The sequence below is a fragment of the Schistocerca cancellata genome, chromosome 4 (assembly GCF_023864275.1).
Source record: "Schistocerca cancellata isolate TAMUIC-IGC-003103 chromosome 4, iqSchCanc2.1, whole genome shotgun sequence".
NCBI classification, from domain to species: domain Eukaryota; kingdom Metazoa; phylum Arthropoda; class Insecta; order Orthoptera; family Acrididae; genus Schistocerca; species Schistocerca cancellata.
This window is the reverse complement of record NC_064629.1, coordinates 178,660,944-178,680,294: the sequence shown is the minus strand read 5'-3', so window position 1 is coordinate 178,680,294 and position 19,351 is coordinate 178,660,944.

Sequence of the window (19,351 nt, the reverse complement as noted above, 5' to 3'; positions counted from 1 at the left end):
GCGAGCTATGTGCTGGACATCCATCACGTTGGAAGTACATCGCCATTCTGTCATGCAGTAAAACATCTTGTAGTAACATCGGTAGAACATTACGTAGGAAATCAGCATACACTGCCCCATTTAGCTTGCCATCGATAAAATGGGGGCCAATTTTCCTTCCTCCCATAATGCCGCACCATACATTAACTCGCCAAGGTCGCTGATGTTCACTTGTCGCAGCCATCGTGGATTTTCCGTTGCCCAATAGTGCATATTATGATGGTTTACGTTACCGCAGTTGGTGAATGACGCTTCATCACTAAATACAACGCGTGCAAAAAATCTGTCATCGTCCCGTGATATCTCTTGTGCCCAGTGGCAGAACTGTACACGACGTTCAAAGTCGCCGCCAAGCAATTCCTGGTGAATAGAAATATGGTACGGGTGCAATCGATGTTACTGTAACATTCTCAACACCGACGTTTTTGAGATTCCCGATTCTCGCGCAATTTGTCTGCTACTGATGTGCGGATTAGCCGCGACAGCAGCTAAAACACGTAGTTGGGCATAATCATTTGTTGCAGGTTGTGGTTGACGTTTCACATGTGGCTGAACACTTCCTGTTTCCGTAAATAAGGTAACTATCCGGCGAACGGTGGGGAAACTTGGATGATGTCGTCCAGGATACCGAGCAGCATACATACCACACGCCCGTTGGGCATTTTGATCACAATAGCCATACATCAACACGATATCCACCTTTTCCGAAATTGGTAAACGGTCCATTTTAACACGGGTAATGTATCACGAAGTAAATACCGTCCGCACTGGCCAAATGTTGCGTGATACCATGTACTTATACGTTTGTGACTATTACAGCGCCATCTATCACAAAGCGAAAGAAGTGGTCCAACTAAAACATTCATATTCCTTTCCGTACTGCACGAATATGTAATAAAAATGGGGGTTCGTATTTAAAAAAAGCGCAGTTAATATGCGTTTGACCTATGACAGCGCCATCTAGCGGGCCAACCACAGCGCCATTTGGTTTCCCCCTTGAAGCTAGACGAGTTTCGTTCTTTGTAGTTTTTTCGTTTGATGCTTATTTCGTGAGATATTTGGCCCGGTCACTATCAATGGACCACTCTGTATACTGTGTGAAAGGTAGCTTACATGAACTGGCAAGACTTTTAATTATAGGTCTTAGCTAGGTATTATGGTGCCGTAGAAGTTATATTAAAATCTCCATTTAATACTGCCTTATTCTGTTAACGAGGTAAAAAGTTTAATAAGGCGTCAATTTGTTTAATGAGTAGCAACGCCACAGACGTCAAGTAAAATCAGCATGTAGTATTCTTGAGGAATGCTGGTATATTTTCTGAACTGACGAAATGTAACTGACTGTCAAATACGCAAAAGTGGAATCATTTGGAAAGCGCAACATCCACTCCCTCATTCCGCGGTATAGCATCTCGCACATTATCAATGGCTTGTAATGTGAGCTTGTGCCTGAATGAGAACGAGCATGGACACACAGCAACATAAATCAGCCACTCGATAAACTGGCAGACCCGATAGTACGGTACGCATCAGAAATGTTCCGCTATTTTTAGCTCGGTGAATTTGGCGGTACGGTCGAAAGTTTTCGAGAAACATCGGAACGGTTGGTAGCAGCGCCTCTTCAGCAACAACTGCTGTCTCACTGATCAGAGATGGAAATCGCCGTAAATGATGATGGGGCCACAACATTCACTAGTTATGTACACAGGAATAAGAATGCACCGCTCAAAGGAATTAGGGGAACATGAGTTTGGGCACTTGCCACACTCCATTGAGCAATAATTGAGGACTGGGTATGATACCAAATTATACCACTATCTTTCAAAAATCAAGCACACAAAAAGTATCAATAAATCCTCTATTGCTTACATAAAAAGAACTGAAATGTCCGACAGGCGTCGAAACAAAGTGGAAAAAATCATTCATCCCGTCACCTTGAGTGCTTTTCATTGGACTTTGAGAGCTTCAACAATTTATGCCTCTCCGTGAGTGTTTATCAGTGCCTGACACTTATGTGGCATGCCGGTATAAGTCTACGGAGGTCACCCTATGGTATCTGTTCCCATTCTGAGAGCCCATGAGAGTTCTTGGAGAGTCTGTGGTGGAACAGGACGACCACGAACACGTCCCTAGAATGTCCCACACATTCACGATGGCGTTTAGTCAGGAGTAACCGCCGGACATTCCATTACTTACTTCGCAAAATATCCCTGCTGACGACCACCACATAGGCCCTGTATGTAGCAGTCACCACATAGGCCAACACGATCAGTTCGATGTAATGCATGGCGGTAAGGCGACCACGGACAACGACGAGATCCGTACGGCTGTCAGCATTGGAACCTCCCCTAACATTACAGAACCTTGGAACACACACGAACACGGCCACCACTTTGACTCTCACAACTCCGCAACGCAACTTCACGACCTCGTCATTCATCTCGACTTGTGTACTGACCTGTCTCCACAACATACGGGAGATAAACAGGATACACGGAGAAGCATTGGCAGCTGCAGCAACACCCCCGAAAGTCCAACCTTTTTGGATCAAAGAGATCGTCTTTGCAACTTGCACTGCATTAATATCTCGCATTGGATGTTCTTGGTTCAATAAAATGTCGAAACAAAGTGGAAAAAATCATTCATCCCGTCACCTTGAGTGCTTTTCATTGGACTTTGAGAGCTTCAACAATTTATGCCTCTCCGTGAGTGTTTATCAGTGCCTGACACTTATGTGGCATGCCGGTATAAGTCTACGGAGGTCACCCTATGGTATCTGTTCCCATTCTGAGAGCCCAGGAAATGTGTACCTCACTAAAAGGCACAGGGACAATGGTACTCACTTCCTTTTAAGGATCCGCATCTCGTGGTCGTGCGGTAGCGTTCTCGCTTCCCACGCCCGGGTTGCCGGGTTCGATTCCCGGCGGGGTCAGGGATTTTCTCTGCCTCGTGATGACTGGGTGTTGTGTGATGTCCTTAGGTTAGTTAGGTTTAAGTAGTTCTAAGTTCTAGGGGACTGATGACTGATGTGTTGGCAGAAGAGCCAACACCGTGTAGCTAGAGGAGGCCGAAATGGACGCGTTTAAGCTCACGCAGACTGGCGTGAGGTCTGGAACAAGGTAAAGTAGTTGAATCTAGTAAGAAAAGAACGTAGTTGCTGGAATACTTAACTTTAATCCATAATTGGAGAACATCGCTCTTGTTGATACATGACTTATAATCTCAGTATTAACTGGTAATGGCGCCTTGCTAGGTCGTAGCAAATGATGTAGCTGAAGGCTATGCTAACTATCGTCTCGGCAAATGAGAGCGTATTTGTCAGTGTAGCTTTGCTAGCAAGTCTGCTGTACAACTGGGGCGATTGCTAGGACGTCACTCTAGACCTGCCGTGTGGCGGCGCTCGGTCTGCAATCACTGATAGTGGCGACACGCGGGTCCGACGTATACTAACGGACCGCGGCCGATTTAAAGGCTACCACCTAGCAAGTGTGGTGTCTGGCGGTGACACCACAATGACCATAGCTGTTAAGTCCCATAGTGCTCAGAGCCATTTGAACCATTTGAATCCTTTTAAGGAATCACCCGACACTGTAATGCATGACACAGCCAATAAATGGCGAATGATTTTAATTGTTGGCTCCATCGAAAGCGAAAATCTCAACTGTGCAATAACACCACCTCTAACACGTACCGAGCGAGGTGGCGCAGTGGTTAGCACACTGGACTCGCATTCGGGAGGACGACGGTTCAATCTCGTCTCCGGCCATCCTGATTTAGGTTTTCCGTGATTTCCCTAAATCGCTTCAGGCAAATGCCGGGATGGTTCCTTTGAAAGGGCACGGCCGATTTCCTTCCCCATCCTTCCCTCACCCGAGCTTGCGCTCCGTCTCTAATGACCTCGTTGTCGACGGGACGTTAAACACTAATATCCTCCTCCTCCTCCTCTAACACGTAGGGCTAAAATGAAGTTCCACCTGTAATCACTTCACCCTTTTATCCCCAAAGCGCGTGATCTGTAGAAGTGCAATACAACAATATTCCACGCATTAATTGGGGTCCATAGTAAGCTTAAACGTCACGTATTCAACAATCGTGTCGCCCTCTTCTTCATTATGACTAAATTGATAACTGGAATATTTCTTGTAGATGGTGTTCTGCAGCCTGAACAAACAGTTCGAAATGCACGTAATTGTGATAATGATCCACCAAAGCTACTTTATACGTATTGCGTTTGTTGATAAAAATTTGACTGTATCCAGACACGTCCTGAGAACGGGCCATCGCCGGTAGCAGTAAACAAAATATAAAAGGCGACTCTGTTGTATGCATTTAATAAATTGATATCCACAATAAATAAATGTTGTGTGACTAGGGCCTCCCGTCGGGTAACCTTTCGCAGGGTACAAGTCTTTCGATTTGACGCCACTTCGGCGACTTGTGCGTCGATGAGGATGAAAGGATGGTGATTAGGACAACACAACACCCAGTCCCTGAGCGGAGAAAATCTCCGACCCAGCCGGGAATCGAACCCGGACCCTTAGGAATGACATACTGTCGCGCTGACCACTGCATTTTGTTCGTTGTTGATAGTTGTGTTTGGTCGTTTCGGACGTCATATGACATCCGTTCAAGTTCGTTTGTTGGTCCCTCTACTCAGCTTTTTTATGACAGAGACCAACCGGCTGCCAGTCCGTGGTACCGCAGTCGTCTTTCTGCAGAAAAGCCCATTTCCTTACTGAAGGTACATCACATGACTGTAGTTCCTACACGGCTGGGCGAACAGTATGTCTGTAGTACACACATCAAAAAAGTTTTGCATCACCCCGGTTCCCAGAACTCCTGAAGATAGTTGTTGACTGTGGATATTGTATCACAGACACAGTGTCTTTGACTGTTCAGATATGTCACTAAACCCACCCAAAGATGTAATCAACCATGCATGAGCAGCGCCTATTAGACAGAGGGTCCGACAGCCGCTCAGTCCCAGTCATTCTTCCAGGAAGGAGGTACACGGCTCGTGTTGCCTGTAGTTCACCCATGCCTAGTTCGCTCCTGGTAGCTGAGTGGTCAGTGCGACGGAATGTCATACCTAACGGCCCGGATTCGATGGAGATTTTCTCCGCTCAGGAACTGGGTGCTGGGTGTTGTGTTGTCCTTATTATCATCATTTCATCCCCATCGACAAGCAAGTTGCCGAAGTGGCGTCAACTCGAAATACTTCTACCAGGCGAACGGTCTACCCGACGGGAGGCCCTAGCCACGCGGCATTTCCATTTTATCCATGCCTGGACTGTCAATACCGCCATTCGATTGTGTCCGCATTGTTACTTTGAGCCAGGAAGGGCTCCCAACAAGGGAAGTGTCCAGGCGTCTCGGAGTGAACCAAAGCGATGTTGTTCGGACATGGAGGAGATACAGAGAGACAGGAACTGTCGGTGACATGTCTCGCTCAGGCCACCCAAGGGCTACTACTGCAGGGGATGACCGTTACCCACTGATTATGGCTCGGAGGAACCCTGACAGCAACGCCACCATGTTGAATAATGCTTTACGTACATGATGCGCAACTTCAATTCCGACGTCCATGGAGAGGTCCATCTTTGCAACCACGACACTATGCAACGCGGTACAGATGAGCCCAACAATATGCTGAATGGACCGCTCAGGATTGGCATCATGTTCTCTTTACCGATGAATACTGCATATGCCTTCAACCAGACGTGTTTGGAGGCAACCCGATCAGGCTGAACGCCTTACACACACTGTCCAGCGAGTGCAGCAAGATGGAGGTTCCCTGCTGTTTTGGGATGGCATTTATGTGGGCCGACGTACAGCGCTGGTGGTCATGGAAGGCGCCGTAACGGCTGTGCGATAAGTGAATGCCATCCTCCGACCGATAGTGAAACCATATCGGAAGCATATTGGCGAGGCATTGGTCTTCATGGACGACAATTCGCGACAGCATCGTGCACATATTGTGAATGTCTTCCTTCAGGATAACGACATCGCTCGACTAGAGTGGCCAGCAAGTTCTCCAGACATGAACCCTATTGAACATGCCTGGGGCCTGCCAGTGTGGCCGAGCGGTTCTAGGCGCTTCATTCCAGAACGGCGCTGCTGCTACAATCGCAAAATGGTTCAAATGGTTCTGAGCACCATGGGACTTAACATCTGTGGTCATCAGTCCCCTAGAACTTAGAACTACTTAAACCTAATTAACCTAAGGACATCACACACATCCATGCCCGAGGCAGGATGCTACAATCGCAGGTTCCAATCCTTCCTCGGGCATGGATGTGTGTGATGTCCTTAGGTTAGTTAGGTTCAAGTAGTTCTAAGTCCAAGGGACTGATGACCTCAGTTATTAAGTCTCATAGTGCTTAGAGCCATTTGAACAATTTTTGGACATGCCTGGGATAGATTGAAAAGTGCTGTTTATGGACGACGTGACCTGCCAACCACTCTGAGGGATCTATGCTGAATCGCCGTTGAGCAGTGGGACAATCTGGACCAACAGTGCCTTGATGAACTTGTGGATAGTATGCCACGACGAATACAGGCATGCATCAGTGCAAGAAGACTTTCTACTGGGTATTAGCGGTAGCGGTGTGTACAGCAATCTGGACCACCACCTCTGAAGGTCTCGCTGTATGGTGATACAACCTGCAATGTGTGGTTTTCACGAGCAAAATGTTTCAAATGGCTCTGAGCACTATGGGACTTAACAACTATGGTCATCAGTCCCCTAGAACTTAGAACTACTTAAACCAAACTAACCTAAGGACATCACACAACACAAAGTCATCACGAGGCAGAGAAAATCCCTGACCCCGCCGGGAATCGAATCCGGGAACCCGGGCGCGGGAAGCGAGAACGCTACCGCACGAGCACGAGCTGCAGACTTTTCACGAGCAAAAAAAGGGCGGAAATGATGCTTGTGTTGATCTCTATTTCAATTTTCTGTACCGGTTCCGGAACTCTTGGAATCGCGGTGATTCAAAACTTTTTTTTTTTGATGTGTCTATATGGTGATAGTTACTAGAGATCGTTCAGATTATTCGTGGCATCGAGAATGGCCTTCCTGAAGCCATTGATTCCATATTCGCACGGCAGTCGCGGGATCCCGACAACTGCACGCTACAATATCGCGGAACTGAAACTATAGTTTCAGCATGCAACGATCCTACCGTTGCAGAAATTCCGACAAGTGCTTGTAGACATTTCTCCTTGTCACACGAGGAATAACACCATCACCTCACAAGCAACCAACAGTGAAATACAAGTAGGGAATGAGAAACCTGCTGCGAATCTGTCCTTATAAAGAGTGGTCCATTGATAGTGACCGGGCCAAATATCTCACGAAGTATCAAACGAAAAAACTACACAGAACGAAACTCGTCTGGCTTGAAGGGGGAAACCAGATGGCGCTATGGTTGGCCTGCTAGATGGCGCTGCCATAGGTCAAACGGATATCAACAGCGTTTTTTAAAATAGGAAACCCCATTTTTATTACATATTCGTGTAGTACGTAAAGAAATATGAATGTTTTAGTTAGACCACTTTTTTCGCTTTATACAAACGTATATGTACGTGGTATCACGTAACATTCCGCCTGTGCGGTATTTGCTTCGTGATACATTACCCGTGTTAAAATGGACCGTTTACCAACTGCGGAAAAGGTCGATATCGTGTTCATGTAAGTCTATTGTGATGAAAATGCCCAACGGGCGTGAGCTATGTATGCTGCTCGGTATCCTGGATGACATCATCCAAGTGTCCGAACCGTTCGCCGGATAGTTACGTTATTTAAGGAAACAGGAAGTGTTCAGCCACATGTGAAACGTCAACCACGACCTGCAACAACTGATGATGCCCAAATAGGTGTTTTAGCTGCTGTCGCGGCTAATCTGCATATCAGTAGCAGACAAATTGCTCGAGAATCGGGAATCTCAAAAACGTCAGTGTTGAGAATGCTACATCAACATCGATTGCACCCGTACCATATTTCTATGCACCAGGAATTGCATGGCGACGACGTCGTGTACAGTTCTGCCACTGTGCACAAGAGAAAGATGAAAGATTTTTTGCACGCGTTCTATTTAGCGACGAAGCGTCATTCAGCAACAGCAGTAACGTAAACCGACATAATATGCACTATTGGGCAACGGAAAATCCACGATGGCTGCGACAAGTGGAACATTAGCGACCTCGGCGGGTTAATGTATGGTGGGGCATTATGGGAGGAAGGAATCTGAATGCTCCAATGTTTGATGATTACCTACGTAAGGTTCTACCGATGTTACTACAAGATGTTTCACTGCATGACAGAATGGCGATGTACTTCCAACATGATGGATGTCCAGCACATAGCTCGCGTGCGGTTGAAGTGGTATTGAATAGCATATTTCATGACAGGTGGATTCGTCGTCGAAGCACCATACCATGGTCCGCACGTTCACCGGATCTGACGTCCCCGGATTTCTATCTGTAGGGGAAGTTGAAGGAGATTTGCTATCGTGATCCACCGACAACGCCGGACAACATGCGTCAGTGCATTGTCAGTGCATGTGCGATCATTACGGCAGGCGAACTACTCGCTGTTGAGAGGAATGTCGTTACACGTATTGCCAAATGCATTGATGTGGACGGACATCATTTTGAGCATTTATTGCATTAATGTGGTATTTGCAGGTAATCACGCTGTAACAGCATGCGTCCTCAGAAATGATGAGTTCACAAGGGTACATGTATCACATTGAAACAACCGAAATAAAATGTGCAAACGTACCTCCGTTCTGTATTTACCAACTGTTCGTCTAAAATTGTGAGCCATATGAAACTTCCTGGCAGATTAAAACTGTGTGCCCGACCGAGACTCGAACTCGGGACCTTTGCCTTTCGCGGGCAAGTGCTCTGCCGGCCGTGAGTCGTGCTTCGGTAGCTCAGTTGGTAGAGCACTTGCCCGCGAAAGGCAAAGGTCCCGAGGTCCCGAGTCTCGGTCGGGCACACAGTTTTAGTCTGCCAGGAAGTTTCATATCAGCGCACACTCCGCTGCAGAGTGAAAACCTCATTCTGTGAGCCATATGTTTGTGAATATTACAGCGCCATCTATCACAAAGCGAGAAAAGTGGTCCAACTAATACATTCATATTTCTTTACGTACTACACGAATATGTAATAAAAATGGGTGTTCCTATTTTAAAAAACGCAGTTGATATCCGTTTGACCTATGGCAGCGCCATCTAGCTGGCCAACCATAGCGCCATCTGGTTTCCCCCTTCAAGCTAGACAAGTTTCGTTCTTTGTAGTTTTTTCGTTTGACGCTTATTTCGTGAGATATTTGGCCCAGTCACGATGAATGGACCACCCTGTATACAGAATGTACGTGACGTTACTCCTACCTAAGATGAAATGCTTATTATTTACACGCAGTACTCTTCGTGCGAATTTGACGTTTGTTGCATATTGTCCTTGTGGTGTCACCGCCAGACACCACAGTTGCTAGGTGGTAGCTTTCAAATCGGCCGCGGTCCGCTAGTATACGGCGAACCCGCGTATCGCCACTGTCAGTGATTGCAGACCGAGCGCCGCCACACGGCAGGTCTAGAGAGACGTCCTAGCACTCGCCCCAGTTGTACAGCCGACTTTGCTAGCGAAGCTACACTGACAAATACGCTCTCATTTGCCGAGACGCTAGTTAGCATAGCCTTCAGCTACGTCAGTTGCTACGACCTAGCAAGGCGCCATTACCAATTGATATTGAGATATTAATAGCATGTACATTCAAGAGCGATGTTCTCCAATTGTGGAATAAAGTTAAGTATTACTTCAACTACGTACTTTATTTGCTACATTAAATTACATTGTCCTGTTCCAGCCCTCACGCCAATCTGCGTGAGCTTGCACGTGTGCATTTCGGCCTCCTCTAGCAACAAGGTGTTGGCTCTTCTGCCAACACCTCAGTCCTTACGATGTTGTACATTTAATGCAAAACTGTAATGTAGATTGCCACTCTTAGACCACGTAGAATTGTTAACGCCATCAACCGTTTGTTTCGCAACAAACATCACCGAAGAGAAAGCAGAACGAGTGCGAGTGCTGTGTGATGGTCGCGGTGATTGATAACGCGGCGTCTGGTGCGCGATCTGGTTTCGTGGCGTTGTTCGCTGATGACTCAGGGTGTTTGTCCGGGGGCCCCGCGTTTCTTTATAGGACAGCTGCTCCTGACAGCTGGGAGATCATGACTGGCGTCTACGGCTGTACGTAACAAGTTCCGTGTACACACAGCAATTCCCTCTGGCCCTGGGGCTTATTAACGAGAAACAACGTGCCACCATCAAAAGAGAATTTGCACCGTGCCAAATGGCTCTAGAACGATACATATTTCTTACACTGCATCGCAGCTAGTTTCGCTATCAATAAATTAAGCGTAATTCTTTTTCAAAATATACCTCAGACTCCGCAAGACTATATCTTCTACATGAATGAAGTTAGGAACTTACAAGGGAACCTCCCCATCGCACCCTCCTCAGATTTAGTTATAAGTTGGCACAGTGGATAGGCCTTGAAAAACTGAACACAGATCTATCGAGAAAACAGGAAGAAGTTGTGTGGAACTATGAAAAAAATAAACAAAATATACAAACTGAGTAGTCCCTGTGCAAGATAGGCAACATCAAGGAAAGTATGAGCTTAGGAACGCCGTGGTCCAGTGGTTAGCGTCAGCAGATGTGGAACGAGAAATCCTGGGTTCAAGTCTTTCCTTGAGTGAAGAATTTAATTTTTTATTTTCAGACAATTATTATCTGTCACCAGTGTCGTATAGAATATATCAGACGTGTTTTACTGTGGAGGAATCGGTTGACCTATGACCTTGCGATCAAATGTTTTCGGTTCCCATTGGAGCGGCGCGTCCTTTTGTCTACTAATCGCACGGTTTTTGCGGTGCGGTCGGAAAACACAGACACTAAACTTATTACAGTGAATAGTGACGTCAATGAACGATCGGACATATCATAACTTTGCGAAAATAAAGAAATTAAAATCTTCACTCGAGGGAAGATATGAACCAAGGACCTCTCGTTCCGCAGTTGCTCACGCTGATAACGGGACCACGGATCTCCTAGTCTCACGTTCTCCTTGATGTTGCCTATCTTGAGCATGGATACTCAGTTTGTATATTTTGCTTATTTTTTTCATAGTTCCACACAACTTCTTCCTGTTTTCTCGATAGATCTGTGTTCAGTTTTTCAAGGCCTATCCACTGTGTCAACTTATAACTAAATCTGAGGGGGGTGCGATGGGGAGGTTCCCTTGTTAGGGTGAATTTTAACTGAATGACTAAACGGGTTTTGTCTGCAAAATAACCATTCGATTGTAGAAGGGTGAATTTTTCACACGCATGTACAAAAATCGTGTGGTCATCTCCATTCTCAATGGATAGAAGTCTTCTGAAGTAAAAGTCACTTCAGGTGTGCCGCAGGGGTGTGTCGTAGGACCGTTGCTATTCACAGTATATATAAATGACCTTGTGGATAACATCGCAAGTTCAATGAGGCGTTTTGCGGATGATGTTGTAGTATATCGAGAGGTTGTAACAATGGAAAATTGTACTGAAATGCAGGAGGATCTGCAACGAATTGACGCATGGTGCAGGGTTCAAAAATGGTTCAAATGGCTCTGAGCACTATGGGACTTAACTTCTGAGGTGACCAGTCCCCTAGAACTTAGAACTACTTAAACCTAACTGACCTAAGGACATCATACACACCCATGCCCGAGGCAGGATTCGAACCTGCAGCTGTAGTGGTCGCGCGGTTCCAGTCTGTAGCGCTTAGAAACGCTCGGCCACCTAGGCCGGCCATGGTGCAGGGAATGGCAGTTGAATCTCACTGTAGACAAGTGTAATGTGCTGCGAATACATAGAAAGAAAGATCTTTTATCATTTAGCTACAATATAGCAGGTCAGCAGCTGGAAGCAGTTAATTCTATAAATTATCTGCGAGTAGGCATTAGGAGTGATTTAAAATGGAATGACCATATAAAATTAATCGTCGGTAAAGCAGATGCCAGACTGAGATTCATTGGAAGAATCCTAAGGAAATACAGTCCGTAAACAAAGGAAGTAGGTTACAGTACATTTGTTCGCACACTGCTTGAATAATGCTCACCGGTGTGGGATCCGTACCAGATAGGGTTGATTGAAGAGATAGAGAAGATCCAACGGAGAGCAGTGCGCTTCGTTACAGGATCATTTAGTAATCGCGAAAGCGTTACGGAGATGATAGATAAACTCCAGTGGAAGACTCTGCAAGAGAGACGCTCAGTAGGTCGCTACGGGCTTTTGTTGAAGTTTCGAGAACATACCTTCACCGAGGAGTCAAGCAGTATATTGCTCCATCCTACGTATATCTCGCGAAGTAGAAGGAGTTGGCCACTAGTTGGTCTTTCAGGCTCCTTTTAAAGTGATCTTTATTTGTAACTAAATTTTTTATGTTTGCTGGCAAATTATTGAAGATGAGTGTTCCTGAGTAGTGGACCCCTTTTTGAACTAAAGTAAGTGCTTTTAAGTTCTTGTGCAGGTCATTTTTGTTCCTTGTACTGTATGTATGAACTGAGCTGTTTGTTGGAAAAAGATGTATATTATTTAGGACAAATTTCATTAAGGAGTAAATATACTGAGAGGCAGTAGTTAGTACACCCAGTTCTTTGAAGAGGTTTCTACAGGACGTCCATGAATTTACTCCACAAATAATATGTATTACACGCTTTTGGACTCTGAAAACTTTTGTTTGACTTGAAGAGTCACCTCAAAATATTATACCATATGAAATTATGGAATGAAAGTAGGCAAAGTATGCAAGCTTTTACATTTTTATGTCGCCTATGTCAGCTAACACTCGAATTGCAAATACGGATCTGTTAAGGCGTTTATGCAGTTCTGTGATGTGCTCCTCCAAACTCAATTTATTATCAAGTTGTAATACCAGGAATTTAAGACTGTCAATCTCTTCGATCTGCTCTTCTTCATACTTTATGCATATGCAGGGTGGAAACCTCTTACAGGTTCTGAATTGCGTATAGTGAGACTTTTCGAAGTTTAATGTCAGTGAGTTGGCTTTAAACCATTTATTACTATCCACGAAAATATCATTAGCAGATCTTTCTAGAAGCCCTGTGGCAGGGGATTTGAACTGCTACTGGCATAGAGATTGACTAAGATGTTGTGGATGTTCGATGGGTGGCAGTACATCACTTTGGGAGCAGATGGAAGTATCTTGGGCAGGATGTTCCTCATTTCAGAGCACGATAATATATAATCAAAGCCCTGAAAAAGATGTGGTAAAGTCGTTCCAGTTCCGGATGGTACCGGGTGACAAGAGGGGCGTTTCTTTGTGAATGGTTCTTGGGACAAATTTTAGCATAAACTTTTGAGGGGATATGGCAGTCTGTGACATCGCGTGCCCAGCCATCTGCCACCTGCCCTCTCTACCTCCACCTATAGCTAGCCCACAGACCGCTGCCCACTGTCCCACAAGCCGCTAGAAACTTGCCCCCAACTTCCTCCCTGCCTCCCGCCTCGCTCCATCCCTCACCACACCACACCCTGCCCCCTCACCTCACTGCAGTACACTCACTGTGGACCGGGAAAGAGCTGACAGTCGACTGAACACAATGTACATGCTTGAAAAAGGAAGTTCGTTCCGAAAGCTAGCAAAGTTGCGTACCTTTTGTTTGTGTACCTATCGGCGACACAGCTCTTCTGCCTTTTGGTGAATCATATCCTTAATTCCTAAATAATTCGTAATTCTCAACCAGAACTTTCCGTACATTATTATAAAACAAAAATATAGAAGATAAACACATTACCACTTGCTAAACACAAAAAAACTTACAAAAGATTCCACTTCAAGTACTACATTTTTTTCTCACTGTCATCTCGCATAAGACATTGTTCATGAACCAATTGGACCTCTTTGCAACTAGAGACGCTTTTGAATATGGTTAGGCACATGCCTTACCAAATTGTCCAGCTATGAATGTGGGATATTGTCTCATTCCTTCACAGCGGCCTCTATGTTGCCTTGTAAGGTCTCTGGTGGGAGAGGATGATTGCAAACTACTCATATTAGCATGGCCATGCGTTCTCAATGAAGTTGAGGTCTGGAGAATATGGAGGCCATTCCATCTGACTGACTCTACACTCCACTAGGAAGGTGTTCACAAGATTGTGACGACGGGGGCGTGTATTGTCGTTCATCATGGCGAATCCTGTCGCAGTATATTCCCCAAGGATGGTGTCCTGCGACCATAAATGATTCCATCCAAAAATATGACTGAATGGCCTTTTGAGGGTGGCGGTCTACGATACAGTTAGCGTGTAAATGGAGCTCTTGTTGTTTCCAAGCTCGAATATCAGTATTGTCAGGGAAGAAACTGATACGGGTATCATCAGAAGAGAGGACTGTGTTCCACTGCTGCGTAGTCCACAAAGAGTGATTTTATGCCCATGTGCCACGATCATCTCTCTGAAACCGATTTAGAGGGGGAGCTTTGAGAGGTCTTCTGGTATGTGATCTCTGCTCATGGAACCTATTTTGTATCGTTTGCATTGTCACCTGTGTTAATGCAGCTACACTTCTGGCCATCAGAATTGCTACATCATGAAGATGACTTGCTACAAACGCGAAATTTAACCGACAGGAAGAAGTTGCTGTGATATGCAAACGATTAGCTTTTCAGAGCATTCACACAAGGTTGGCGCCGGTGGCGACACCTACAACGTTCTGACATGAGGAAAGATTCCAGCCGATTTCTCATACACAAACAGCAGTTGACCGGCGTTGTCTGATGAAACGTTGTTGTGATGCCTCGTGTAAGGAGGAGAAATGCGTACCATCACGTTTCCGACTTTGATAAAGGTCGCATTGTAGCTTATCGCGATTGTGGTTTATTGTATGGCGACATTGCTGCTCGCGTTGGTCGAGATCCAATGACTGTTAGCAGAATATGGAATCGGTAGGTTCAGGAGGGTAATACGGAACGCCGTGCTGGATCCCAACGGCCTCGTATCACTAGCAATCGAGATGACAGGCATCTTATCCGCATGGCTGTAACGGATCGTACAGCCACGTCTCGATCCCTGAGTCAACAGATGGGGACGTTTGCAAGACGACAACCATCTCCACGAACAGTTCGACGACGTTTGCAGCAACATGGACTATTACCTCGGATACCATGGCTGTGGTTACCCTTGACGCTGCATCACAGACAGGAGCGCCTGCGATGGTGTACTCCACGACGAACCTGGGTGCACGAATGGCAAAAATTCATTTTTTCGGATGAATCCAGGTTCTGTTTACAGCATCATGATGTTCGCATCCGTGTTTGGCGACATCGAGGTGAACGCACGTTGGAAGCGTGTATTCGTAATCGCCATACTGGCATATCACCCGGCGTGATGGTATGGGGTGCCATTGGTTACACGTCTCGGTCACCTCTTGTTCGCATTGACGGCACTTTGAACAGTGGACGTTACATTTCAGATGTGTTACGACCCGTGACTCTACCCTTCATTCGATTCCTGCGAAACCCTACATTTCAGCAGGATAATTCACTACCGCATGTTGCAGGTCCCGTACGGGCCTTTCTGGATACAGAAAATGTTCGACTGCTGCCCTGGCCAGCAAATCCTCCAGATCTCTCACCAATTGAGGACGTTTGGTCAACGGTGGCCGAGCAACTGGCTAGTCACAATACTTTTGATGAACTGTGGTATCGTGCTGAAGCTGCATGGGCAGCTGTACCTGTACACGCCATCCTAGCTCTGTTTGACTCAATGGCCACGCGTATCAAGCCATTATTACGCCCAGCGGTGGTTGTTCTGGGTACAGATTTCTCATGATCTATTCACCCAAATTGCGTGAAAATGTACTCACATGTTAGTTCTAGTATAATATATTTGTCCAATGAATACCCGTTTATCATGTGCATTTCTTCTTGGTGTAGCAATTTTAATGATCAGTAGTGTATTTGGATCCGCCGCCATAAACATGTAGCATACGCAGATATTCGTCGTGCACTCGTGTTGCTTTTCTCCTACGGCCACCTCTGCGAAGTTCGTCAACTGATCCTGTCTCTAGAAACTTGTTCCAGATTGTACAGACATATCTTTACTCACAATGACAATCGTTGCGAAATCCACTTGTCTCGTTCCCTGTTCCGTTAAAGTGAGCATACCAAGTCTCTAGTTGCACATTATTGTTGTCTGAAACATCTTGAAGCACCGTAATTCTCGTAATGACGGACAGCACAAGTGCTTCAATGTGTACAGGTGACACGGGTGCTATAGACTAATCGTAGTGTCCTCTCACTCTTTCCGCTAACATAACATTACAAAGATGTGAATGTACACTACTAGCCATTATAATTGCTACACCAAGAAGAAATGCAGATGATAAACGAGTATTCATTGGACAAATATATTATACTAGAACTGACATGTGATGACATTTTCACGCAATTTGGGTGCATAGATCCTGAGAAATCAGTACCCAGAACAACCACCTCTGGCCGTAATAATGCCCTTGATACGCCTGGGCATTGAGTCAAACAGAGCTTGGATGGCGTGTACAAGTGCAGCTGCTCATGCAGCTTCAACACGATACCTCAATTCATCAAGAGTAGTGACTAGCGTATTGTGACGAGCCAGTTGCTCGGCCACCATTGACCAGACGTTTTCAGTTCGTCAGAGATCTGGAGAATGTGCTGGCCAAGGCAACAGTCGAACATTTTCTGTATCCAGAAATGCCCGTACAGGACCTGCAACATGCGGTCGTGAATTATCCTGCTGAAATGTAGGGTTTCGCAGGAATCGAATGCAGGGTAGAGCCACGGGTCGGAACATATCTGAAATGTAACGCCCACTGTTCAAAGAGCCGTCAATGCGAACAAGAGGTGACCGAGACGTGTAACCAACGGCATCCCATACCATCACACCGGGTGATGCGCCAGTATGCCGATGACGAATACACGCTTCCAACGTGCGTTCACCGCGATGTCGCCAAACACGGATGCGACCATCCTAATGCTGTAAACAAAACCTGGATTAATCCGAAAAAATTACGTTTTACCATTCGTGCACCCAGGTTCGTCGTTGAGTACACCATCGCAAGTGCTCCAGTCTGTAATGCAGCGTCAAGGGTAACCACAGCCATGGTCTCCGAGCTGATAGTCCATGCTGCTGCAAACGTCGTCGAAATGTTCGTGCAGATGGTTGTTGTCTTGCAAACGCCTCCAACTGTTGACTCAGGGATCGAGACGTGGCTGCACGATCCGTTACAGCCATGCGGGTAAGATGCCTGTCATCTCGACTGCTAGTGATACGAGGCCGTTGGTATCTAGCACGGCGTTTCGTATTACCCTCCTGAACCCACCGATCCATATTCTGCTAACATTCATTGGATCTCGACCAACGCGAGCAGCAATGTCGCGATGCGATAAACCGCAATCGCGATAGGCTACAATGCGGCAGCCACGAGTGTTGTACTGGAACACAGTATAGTAAAGTACAGCAATCGTGGCTGCCGCATCGCGGTCGCGAAGTGGGGCCGAGGCAGTTTCAGATAAGTTAACAGTCTGACGATAATTTATGTATTTGTAGTTTTAGCTTGATAATGTCCACTATGGACAAACGGTAATTACTGTTATTCTGAAGAAGGTTGGGTTATCCCGACTGAAACCTGGGTAAATTCTAGGTAAACGGTACAACTGAGACTGTTGATTATTAAAATTAATATTACAATAATGACAGTGAGAACATTCCCGGTAATTTATAGCTGTATGTCGGACGGAACTTGTAACTGGAGCAGTTTTAATCTGCTAGAAACTCCGCCGACGAATAGAAGTTCATTCTGGAAACAATGCTCTAAGATGTGGTTAAGCCAGTGCTCCGCAGTATTCTTTTTTCCATGAGTGCTAGTCCCACAAGGTATGCAGGTGAACTTCTCAGAAGTTTGGAAGTTAGGAGAAGAAGTACTCGCGGAAGTAAAACTGTGTAGGCGGGTCGTGTGTCGTGACTCAGTGGCAAGTCCGTGTCTGGACGAGTATACTGCGGCTGTGTGCAGAGGAGCGCTTGTTTGTTGCGGAGAGTAGTTTATTCTCTAGGAAAGTGTCAACTGAATTGTAACATTAGTAGGGAAACCTTGAACTTAAGTTATGAAATGGACACCGAAAAACCTACATCCTCCGTATTCAGAAATGGCTGATTAGTGTAAAGTCGCTTGATGAAGGCGTGATAGGTATTCAAATTAACAACACTGCAAAATGTGTACATGTAAAATCCATAAACAACGGCTTTTGTGAACAAATAGTCAAGAACAGTAAGGGTAACGTAAAATTTAAGCATAAATAATGGTTCTGTTAGTACATTGTTAACAACAGACGCAGGTATTGCTTTGCAATCTGTGAGAGTCTGTAATTTTCCGTTTGATGTGCCACTCGGAAAGATCAGAAGTGCTTAGTTATTGAAGACGGAATCGGAGAAGAAGTATAGTGTGAAAACTTTTGGCGTTGCAAGCACAATGGCAATAAAATGGCCAAAGCTGAATAACAAAAGCACATACCCTCTTATATGAACGTATGTGGACATATGGGAGGGTTTATATTGTGTATGAAAACCAACTCGGCTAAAAACGTGAGGGAAAATTGTGACCGTAGGCGCCCTGCTCAGTTGCATACTGGAAACATTCAGTCAGGAGTAACAAGACGTGCAACTATTTTGTTAGCACAGATTGGTCCCTCTGAGGGTGCATCGGAGAATGGAAGTAGGGGAAATGTAACTGAACGTTACGGAAAATGTCGCCGACGTGGAAGGCAACTGGATGGACAGCGATGCAGTCGACGAAGATGGTATCGACGTCAATGATAAGAAATATGATGAGGAACAACGTGTCCAGACGGCAGCAACCGTTAGTGAAAGCAACGAACAGCTAAGAAAAACAGTGAAAATAACTATTCTGAATACATAGAAACCAAGTGGTACCACAAATCAATGACCAATTAACCCTTCGAGTCAAAATAATACTAAACATTTTAATTTAATTTTTTTCACAAAACTGACCTTTATCATCATAGGAAGCAACGAATACAAGAATATACTGACAAAAGGTAAACAATCAATTGTGTTAAGATGGTATTTTCACAGTGGATCATAACGTTAAAAGTTTCACAAAATTAACCTTTATTATCATAGTAAGCAACGAATCAAGAAGACATCACATTAGGACATGGTGTAGAACATATCTGAAGATGG